Source organism: Eleginops maclovinus, chromosome 18 (assembly GCF_036324505.1).
Source record: "Eleginops maclovinus isolate JMC-PN-2008 ecotype Puerto Natales chromosome 18, JC_Emac_rtc_rv5, whole genome shotgun sequence".
Lineage (NCBI taxonomy): Eukaryota > Metazoa > Chordata > Actinopteri > Perciformes > Eleginopidae > Eleginops > Eleginops maclovinus.
In genome coordinates, this window is record NC_086366.1 from 5,180,927 (window position 1) to 5,191,343 (window position 10,417).

Here is a 10,417-nt window from a genome sequence, read left to right on the forward strand (position 1 = left end):
GAAGTGCAAGTGGTTATTGCATTTGGTAAAAAAGTATTGTTCTTTTGGAGGCTTCTTGCATTGGTGTTTGCTACTTACACTCCAGTTCATTTTTGAAGGGAAATATTATACTTTATACTGCATTTGCATACAAAATGAAACATATAACCAGTAGTTTTAGTAGATAAGACAACCCAACCATTTTTTAAGAAGCCCTGTTATTCTTCTTGGGGGTTTCCCTCTTTCCTGTGGTGCCTGATGTAGGTTTTTGTTTACGTGAGCCGTCCGTGAAATCCCTGTGTTCCCTCCAGGGGGAGTTTCTCTCCCACACACCCTGCCTCCCTGCCTGTAACACCCCCATTGGACTCCTTTGTTTACTTCCGGAACATAGTGACATCACTACGTAACACTTGTGCTTCTATCGGCTAGCGCTCCAACACATTGTACGCGATAGGCTTTGGGGCGGGACATCTCTAAGCGGTTGACTAATCAAATCAGAGCTGGCCAGCTGACCAATCAGCGCAGACTGGGCTCTGGTTTCAGACAGAGGGTGAAAAGAGGTGCTGCAGCACAGGCAGTATGAGAAAGATAAAGAGCTTTCTGAACTTTAAAGCATGGACATGTCACAGGAGAGGAGCTAAATACAAATATGAACCTGAACATGAGCAGAATAGGGTCCCTTTAAATCACCAACTATAACATTGAATTCAAGGAAGAAAAAATACATACTTTGTGAACAAAGGGAAGAAGCCACATGTCTTTGGACAGGATACTTAACCCCAAAATTCTCAACAAGGCACAGCAATCGGTGTGTGAGTGTGTGTAAATGAGCTTTAGATTAGATGATGAGCAGTTTGGCATCTCGTACGGCAGCCCTGCAATCAGGGTGTGTGTGGGTAAATGTTGGCATGTAGTTTTAAAGCATTTTGATTGGTCCGAAGACAAGAAGGGAGCAGTATAAATGCAAATGTATTTCTATTTCATACAGACACTGATAGAAAGATATCTTGCTTTAGAGTTAGTTGTAACTTAGTTGTAATTGTATCTAGTGCCACTTAAATGCACATATAGTTCATAGCACTGCAACTACAACCGATCTGGTTTGAAAATATATTTTTGAGACATACAACTACAGTTTGTGGTAACGTTAACCCCGACGGATTCATACAAGACCGTCAATGTGAAAGCCTCTTTAGTGAAGAGCCAGCCTGTGATAATGCAATGATGGAAATGGAGGAAGACAAACTAAGAGAGATCAAAGAGAGGTAGGGAAAATAGATGATTACGTAGGGTTTTGGATCAAGTAATATAGCAACCTATTAGTCTAACAGCATGTCTAAGGAAATAAACATTGATAAGCTGGTAAGGTCCTCGTCCACCAAGACACAGGGTTCCATGTGGTAACGTTGAGGGGTTTAAAGCCATCAAGGTTTTCTCATCCATGTCATTATTCAAGGGGACTCTCACCAGTTGGCAGGGGCCTCTACACAGGGGAGGGTGGCACATGGAGGAAAGATGAACCGGAACCTTCTGCATCGTGCCCTCCTTGTGAAGCTCGTCCCTGGCTGGAAGCAGATGGTGAGTTGCCATGAGTCATGGATGTGCTGTGTGACTCTCTGCTGCTATTACCAGCAGCAGAACAGCAGAGACAAGAGGCCAATCATCCCCACTTTCCCCTTATCGCCTGTGTGTGTACATTACGTAACACGGCTTTGCCTTCAGTGCTTCTCTTAGGATTTGAACCCTTCAGGATCTGTTGTACAATACCTCCATACCCTTCTCCAGACAGTCTAATAACATCCTCATCACATAAATCCCCCGTCTCAGACCAAGATGAAAATAATAGCCGCAGTAACTAAGATGGGGATGATGACCAAATCCTTCCTAAATGCCGCCATGACGTCACCGGAAAACAAAGTGGAACGTGGGCTTGTTGTGGATTTGGAGCGCAAACTTTTAATAACGAGGTCACACTTTCAGCAAATAAGAAGGGGCCCTTTGTTTTCTTCCTGACCTCAAAAAGCCGACCTTGACTATACAATAGGCTTCTGTTTATTCGGAGGCTGTTAATATTATTGTAATGATAAAACTAGCAGCTAATTATAATTTGTCAAAACACCAAAAAGATCAAGTAAGGCAGGGGAGGAAGTAATACAATCACACTACGACACAGTGCCGGTGTAATGTTGATGTCTGACTGACAAGTGAAAAATGAGTTTGAGTTTATCGAGTTTAGAGAATTTGACTTTGAAACAAAGGACATCCTTGTATGGCTGTCTGCCTATGGATGCTTATGTGATTTCATGCATGGCTTGTAATGTAAATTGCACATGGCTATGTTTCTGGCTTTGTGTGTCATTGTTTATTGAGTTTACAAAGAAATAATATATTAGTGTTTGTCTGAAAATACATAAAAAGAAAACGGTTTTTTAGGACAATGAGTGACAAAAGTCTTCAAGTACCACTTCTTAAAGAGGCCTTATTAGGGGTTTCCCGTTCCTATAGTTTATTATGTAGGTTTTTGTGCATGTTCATGGTCTGCAAAGGCTTCCTGAAACGCCTCCATTGGACTCCTATGTCTACTTCCATGACCTAATGACATCAAAATGTAACACTTATGCTTCTTTTGGCCAGCACTCCAACACATTGTACATGATAGGCTAATGGGCGGGACATCTCTAAGCGGTTAACCAATCAGAACAGAGCAGACCAGCTAACTAATCAGAGCAGACAGGCAGTATGAGAAAAATAAAGAGCTTTTTGAACATTAAAGCGTGGAGACATGTCCCAGCAGAGGCACTAAATAGAAATATGAACCTGAAAATGAGCAGAATAGGGCCCCTTTAAAGCATTGGAAAATGTGTGTGAGAATAGTTTTGTGTGCATGTAAATATAAGTGTGTGCAGCCTGTGTGCGACCCTGGTTTGACCTTGGGGCCGGTGTCATCTAAAAGATGGATCTGTTTTGGTAGAATCGTGGGCCTCGTAGACACATTAAGGGAGTGCAGCTTCACTGAAGGATTACTCTGCACAGCGGGAGCCGGCCTTTAAATGTGTTAGCCTAATGTCGGAGACGGCGAGGGAGAGAGAAAAAGGCGAAAGAAGAAACAGAGAGAGAGAGAGAGAAAGCACTTCTGGGGAACGTAATAAAAAACGAGAAGCGAACAATATCAAATTAAAAGACTGCTAGATTAAAAACGATGTACTGAGATAAGATATATAATCATGTCCATATGGGGACATGATTATACACCGCTCCATATTACACAAATAAAGAAAAGTAATTTGGGTAATAACTGTATGAGCCTTCTTCAGAGCTCAAACAATAAAGCTACAGCCTATAATTCTGCCACAATTACCTTAAGGACAAAATTACAGGGTTCGTTTTATTCTTGCTCTGTTTTAACGCTTCCTCATGCGCTTCATAAAATCATATTCATTTTGTTTCCAAGGGTCCCTGTGATAATCTGTTCAAAACAAGAACTCTTTATACTTTAGCCAAACTATAGATTGTTTGCGTTTTGTTTTTAATGATTTGGTTAAGATGTTCCTTATCCTTCTTAATGAAAGTATAGCTACACTTACAGTAAGCAATTCATTGATTACAGATAAGGGTATGCTCATGCTTTGGACATGCTGTAGATTTGGTAAAGAAATACAATATGACAACCATTGAGGATTTGCCTAGAACTGAGCAAGCATTTAAGCACTTCCATTTCTTCCAAGTATTTTTTGATAGGATGAATGAAATAAGGTCTGTTGTTAACACAAGCTTAAAGCATATTTACATTTGTTTCTAAGACATAACATACGTAGAGAAATGAGACAGCTTACGGTCATTATATAGCGTTAGCTTTGGACTTTTGGTGATCGCATTAAGGCTTAAAATCATAAAACAGTGTCAATGTTTTGGGATACTCCTGAGGAACGTTTAACGTCAGTGACTTAATTTGAGGGTTCAATTTTTTCAACTGGAGCAAGAAGTTTGAGTGAAAGCCAATCGGCGTGGAGGATCTCGCCTATCGTCACTGAAGTCCCAAAGTAGGATAATGGATTAAAAAACAAAACATCAGTCGTTGGCTGGGGGCAGCGTCACATAGGGCTCACAGTTCCTCATAGTGGTTAAAAAACTGGAGAGAGAAATGCTGTTTATAAATGTATGTGTACAAACCACAGATGCTTCTTTATTTATGGCCATCAAAAGGACGTCATCCCTTCACCACTCTATTACTTTTCTATGTCCGTGTGGGTTAGAAAACAAACATGGCAAAGTGTTCAAATGAAAGTATAATGAGTATATGTTGTGTCCTTGACTCACACTTGGGCATATCTGTCATATTTAAAACATCAGAGCCTAAGTTCCTTTTTTTTTACTTGTCTGGTGTTAAAATTACTCATCATGTGCCATCTGCCCAACCTTCTTGATATTTGCGAGTGCCAATGAAGCGTGGGAATCCAGTGAACTCAGTTCATATGTTGAAGGCTGAGTGAATGGTGTGTAGCTATATGGAGCATTAATAAGATCTAAGACTGGTAGTGTAAGGGTGTGTAGAAGTGTTGATGTGACAAAAAGCTAAAGTGACTGCACTTATAATCTAAGTAAGACAGGAGTGTGTGTGTGTGTGTGTGTGTGTGTGTGTGTGTGTGTGTGTGTGTGTGTGTGTGTGTGTGTGTGTGTGTGTGTGTGTGTGTGTGTGTGTGTGTGTGTGTGTGTGTGTGTGTGTGTGTGCTCATTGGCCATCTGATCATGCGCATTGAAATTATATGACTGAAGCACTCCTGAGTGAAATTTGTCTTTGCATGCATCTGTGCTTATTGTGAGATGGGAGGTAATGTGTGAGTGTAATTGCATTGTGGAAGTGGAGGTAAACAACTTAAGCAAATACCAGTTCACATTATGCATGAATAAGGATGTAAATGGCTGTGTTTAGGTTTGTGCACATAAATGTTTTTGTGGATATAATTTGAATGGAAATACTTTTAGTTCAAACCATTCATTTACAACTTGAATTCTCTGCTCCTAAAAGTGTAATTACACCTTAAGGCGACTGATATACGAGAGACTGTAAAAACTGTACATTGACTGCCTGGGTTTTCCCACACGTTGACCTGGTGTAAATTGTTGATAGTGAAAACAACATTAAGGCCTCTCTCACGTAGACCACCTTTATTCGTGCACCTGGTGTTGCGGTCATAAAATAAAGTTCAGTTAACACTACAGCAAAGTTTGCAGGAGTAAACAAAACAAACAACTGGGTAATTATTATTATTGCATCATGCTCCGTACTCTCCAAATAAGGCAAAAATGCAAAGAAAAATCACAACCACATTCTGATACAGCGTGTGCACATTTTTACGTGAGAGCAGGGCTCAGTAAAGAGTGTTATGTATGCTTCTTATTGTTGTGTTATTCTTTTGTTGCATGGATAACACATGAATCTGCTGAAATGTAAGAGGCTGGCAGTGGTCATGTTTGGTACCTAACTAGTATTCATGTTTAGAAAAGCAAACTGAATCCGGAGAGGGAAAGTAGTACCTGCACCGACAAATACATAAACAAACACACAATTATAAATTCAAATGCAATTGAATTGTCTGTTGCAGAAAACATGCAGACAGTAAATGAACTGCTGAACATTTTAGAAGTTCTTACTTAAAGCATCGTGAAAAAATGCTTCTCCACGTCAGTAACACTTTCCTTTTTCGTCAAATCAAGCAAAAGCATCCCCATGCACGTAACGGTCATTGCCCCATCACAGGGAATAATAGCATGAGTGTGAATGTAACACAATGACTCAGGGGAACACCATATAAACATTATATTGTACAATATATCCATCTCATGTTGCTGTGGTGCTACCAAAAAGTCTACAATGCCGTCAGTCCCTTTGCATCATCTTAAATTACAGCAAGGAATTTACTTCATTACATAATAACAGGACGAGTTAATCAACGCATTTTCCATTAAGCTGACTTTAAAGATAACGTTTTAAAAAATAAGAATCTTGGTAGGCAATGCTTTGAGTGTGAGCATCCAACGTCAGGCATCGAGCGTTATAGAGTGAAGCACGATGCGCTTGCAGTGTAATATGTATTGTTGGATAAAACCCTATTTCCTGAAACATGCCTGTCACTGCAGCTTATAGAAAAATGGCTTGGTCTGTCATGCACATGCACACACACAGACACACACACACACACACACACACACAGACACACACACACACACACACACACACACACACACACACACACACACACACACACACACACACACACACACACACACACACACACACACACACACACACACACACTTCCCCTGTAAGCTTTGAGTGAGTGCTGTCCAGGGTTCTGAGAGTTAAGCTGCTCTTGGCGTTTACTGTATCACCAAGGCTGCCACTGGCTATGGTGCTGAAGTGGCAAGGTGTGCTGTGGTTTGTGTGTGTTTGTGTGTGTGTGTGTGTGTGTGTGTGTGTGTGTGTGTGTGTGTGTGTGTGTGTGTGTGTGTGTGTGTGTGTGTGTGTGTGCGTGCATAGCAGCTTTTGTAAAAGGTACTTTCCATTCCACTGAAGTGGTGATTTCAGGTCACAACTGCCCCTTTCCAGAATCAGAAATCCCAAATCTTTTATTCGTCCCGCAGCGTCTAAAAATACAACAGCAAAGGGACAGAGCAGATATAAGGCAAAAATACAAAGAGTGTTATAAAAAGTAGACGAACATTTGAAGGTATTGAAAAACAGTCAGCCTAATAGTCTACAAATAAACCAATTCTAGAGACATGTGTTTATTGTAGCCCGAAGTGAAGAAGCATTAACAATAGTAAATAGGTATCCAGAAAGTAGATAGGCTAGCTAACGTCAGCTAGCTAGTTTGACTGATTCATAGCTAATGTTCCCTAGCCCGTTTGTTGGACAGTTAGCTTCTTTTTTGCTTCTTTTTTTCAATATATTTTTCGAACTATTAAGCTATTCGGCGGCCCCGCTACTTAACTTGTTAGATAGAAAGCTTAAGCTCGCTAGCTAGCTACATAGCCAACGTTCACTAGCTGAATAGCACACAGGTTATTAAACTCGGTCTCTTGGTTCAATATTGCACACACTGCAGCAGGGTACATTCATAACATTGTAAAGGTCTCAGCCACCAATCACACACAGTTTCTCAATCAAACAGAGCAGACTAAAAAGAGAATAATCTCTCAAGAATGAGAACTTAAAAGAGTGAATTGACGAGAGAATAAAACAAAACATTTGCCCTATATAAAAGAAATATGATTATATCCTATGCCCTTCATGTACACACAGTCACAATCCTCAACGTGACTCTTCTGTTTGAAAGGCACTCAAGCTAAAAGACAGGCATGTGGTGCAGAGTGATAAAGACCAGATGTCCTCTGACTTCGTGACCCTTTGCATCTCTTTCCTTTCATCTGCCCTTCCCAATCCCATCAACCCCTCTCCATCATCCTGAATATGCTTCACTCAGGTCTTTGACAGCAAATCAGGATAAATGGGAGACTTGGACTGTCCGTTCACTTTCCCATGGCCTCCTAAAGAAATCGGCATCTTGGAGAAATGAAAGATGCACATCTGAATAATGCAACAGGCTAGAGGTAGAGAGAGGAAACTTAGAGACCAATAGAGAGATGATTGACAGACGGAAGATGGAAACAAAGCAGAAGGCAGAGTAAGTGAGTTGAAAACAGGGTTAGAGAGTAGGAGTGAAAGGAAGAACAGAGCAGTAACAGACTAAAGAGGATGGAAATAGAGATGAGATGGATAGTGGGAAAGGAGTATGGCAGGTAGAGGAAAGGCGGGATCACAGAGTTGAAAATGGTGTGTAAAGAAGGAAGATAAATGGAAGGAATAAGGTCAAAAGTAAGACTTATAGTGGAAGTGGAAAAGGGAAAAAACATATGGAGGGTATGTATGAAGCAACAACTCTGTTCCACTTTTGGCAACAAGACTGCAAAGGAGAGAAGGAACAGAGGACATTGTTATTCCCTTCTTCTGCCTGCCATGTTCCCTTCTTTTCTCGTCGTAGCGTGTTGTCATTCTTGATGTGCCTTTGCTTTTCTTGTGGTTTTTCAATTCTTTGTGGCTTTTATATCACACCTATTTCAACACCCGGCATCGCTGACTCCACATCTCTCCTCTCTCTGTGTGTCAGTGCTTCTTCTCTGTCAGTGCGTTCCTACTTCTCACACGCACTGTTTCGTCTGGCAGCTGCACCGCAGTGGCTAAAATTATGGAGCTCTATTGATTTATTTTGTCTGCACTGACACTGACTGTTTAAGCACTGTTTTGATGAACTCTGTCTGTGTCAAAGAGGGACAGAGAAGACAAACAGCGCGACTGTGGCTGAGATTTTCTATACATGTGAAGGCATGTCTGTGCTTGTGGTTCGTTTGGATTAACCTGTCACAGTTTCTCTGGTGTGTCAATAAAACAAAACACACACAGTTTTGGGTTGAAGACATTAAAGTATTTTAAGTTGTCCCCTGGAAAAGTAATAGCAAAGATGTGCTAGACCTTTACAGAACACAATTGCAAAGGAGTATATGGTACAGAGAAGTAGCTCAGATCTGGGCTTGGCGTTACAGGCACTGATAAAAGGTTAGAAAGGGGCCCTATTGTGCTTTAGGGGGGGGGGGGGTTCCCTTTCCTGAAGTGTGTTGTACAAGTATTTATGCATGTAAATGGTCTCCATTGCTCCAGAGGGAGTTTCTATCCCCCCCCCCCCCCCCACCACTGCCTGAAACGCCTCCATTGGACTCCTTTGTTTGCTTCAGGAACATAGTGACATCACCATGTACATGCATGCTTCTAATAGCTAGTGTTCCAACACATTGTACGTGATAGGCTAAGGGGCGGGACATCAAAAAATGTAAATATGAATCCTGAAAATTAGCATAACGGAGCCACAACCTTTTAATTTGTTCCCACCTGGGACAACATATCATTGAGCTGACTGCAATGAACCATTCAGGGAAAAAACTCAGAACCATTCTGGGAAAAAACTCAGAACCATTTGTCAAACCATACCATTGTAAGGGCATTAGTTTCTCAATTAGCAAAACTGTAAAGAAATGTTTTTGTTTTTATCCTTTTCCGATTGAAATTTACCCAAATCAATATTTGGGTCTAAAAAACAAACCAGAAATAAAACATTACATTTACAATCCCAAACATATTCTTAATGCTATTCCCAACATAATAGATACAATGAAAGTGTGTGTATTCACTCAACTCTCAAATCAACTAATTGCTAGATCAAATTCTGAGAATTTCAAAAGAATATTAAAAATTCTGAGAAATTCTGAAAACATCGATAATTGTCGTTCGTGTTTTGAAACAATATTGTCACGTAGAGTATCGTGATACTATGCTGTATACAATAATTCCCCCACACATAGTTTTTACCCTCAGAGGAATTACAGATAATCTATGTGTTGTAAAGATAATTACAATGCAGATTATAGACTAACAAGAAAGGTCAGTGTATGTTACCTGAACAGCAGATAATAAACTATTGCCATGAATATAATTCTTCCCAAAGGACCACAACTGAAAAGAAAGTGAAAGTGAAAGTGACGCCTCTGCAACAAATATTTGATTCTGATTTTGTTGTGTTTCCGTCAGATACCTTTCTTTACTTTTTCAGTGTCCTTTCATATCTTGCCTTTCTCTAAATTAAGGTAGAAATCTTTGATGTGTTGATTTTTATGCTAAAATATGAGAAGAGAGAGACAGAGAAAGACCACGGGGGATGTAGATTGAGGGGACATCAGGCTGAATAATGCTAAAACAGACACGTTGGGCTACTCGCTGTCATTATTTGTATATTTATTTATTTATCTTCTTGTGGAACAGTGCATCAATTCCTCTTCTCGGGCAATTACTTTTAATTGGATAACCTTTTCGTTTGCTGGAGAGCACTATTTTTAACTTAGAAAGCACAAGGTGTTGCAGCGCCATGCTTTCCCTCAGGAATATCTCGCTGCACAGACTGAAGAAGGGAGTCTCTGTTAATATGGAAAGGAGATGCAAGAAGTGGGAGGGAGACAGGGAGAGGCACACACATCAAACAGATGGAAATTCCTTGTTTAGGGTGATTTCATTTGAAAAAAAAATGGAGTAGAATAAAGTTTAGAAAGAACGAGATAACGAAAACAACATTCTTAATACATGTGGAACAACTCGTGAAAGAAAGAATTCATAAAGCAGGAAGGTTATATGAGCTATGATAAGCGGTGGTTGTATCTGATATGTCTTACCTTGAAGGTCTGACGGTGAAAAGAGATGCCATTCAAAGTTAAATTTGGTTTAACAGACCCAACCTGGTGCGAGTTTTATTTCCTTTCACTTCATGAATATTGGCCTGAATATAAACCTGCAGTAAGTCTTACGCAACATCACAATTGTTACCACATCTCCTTC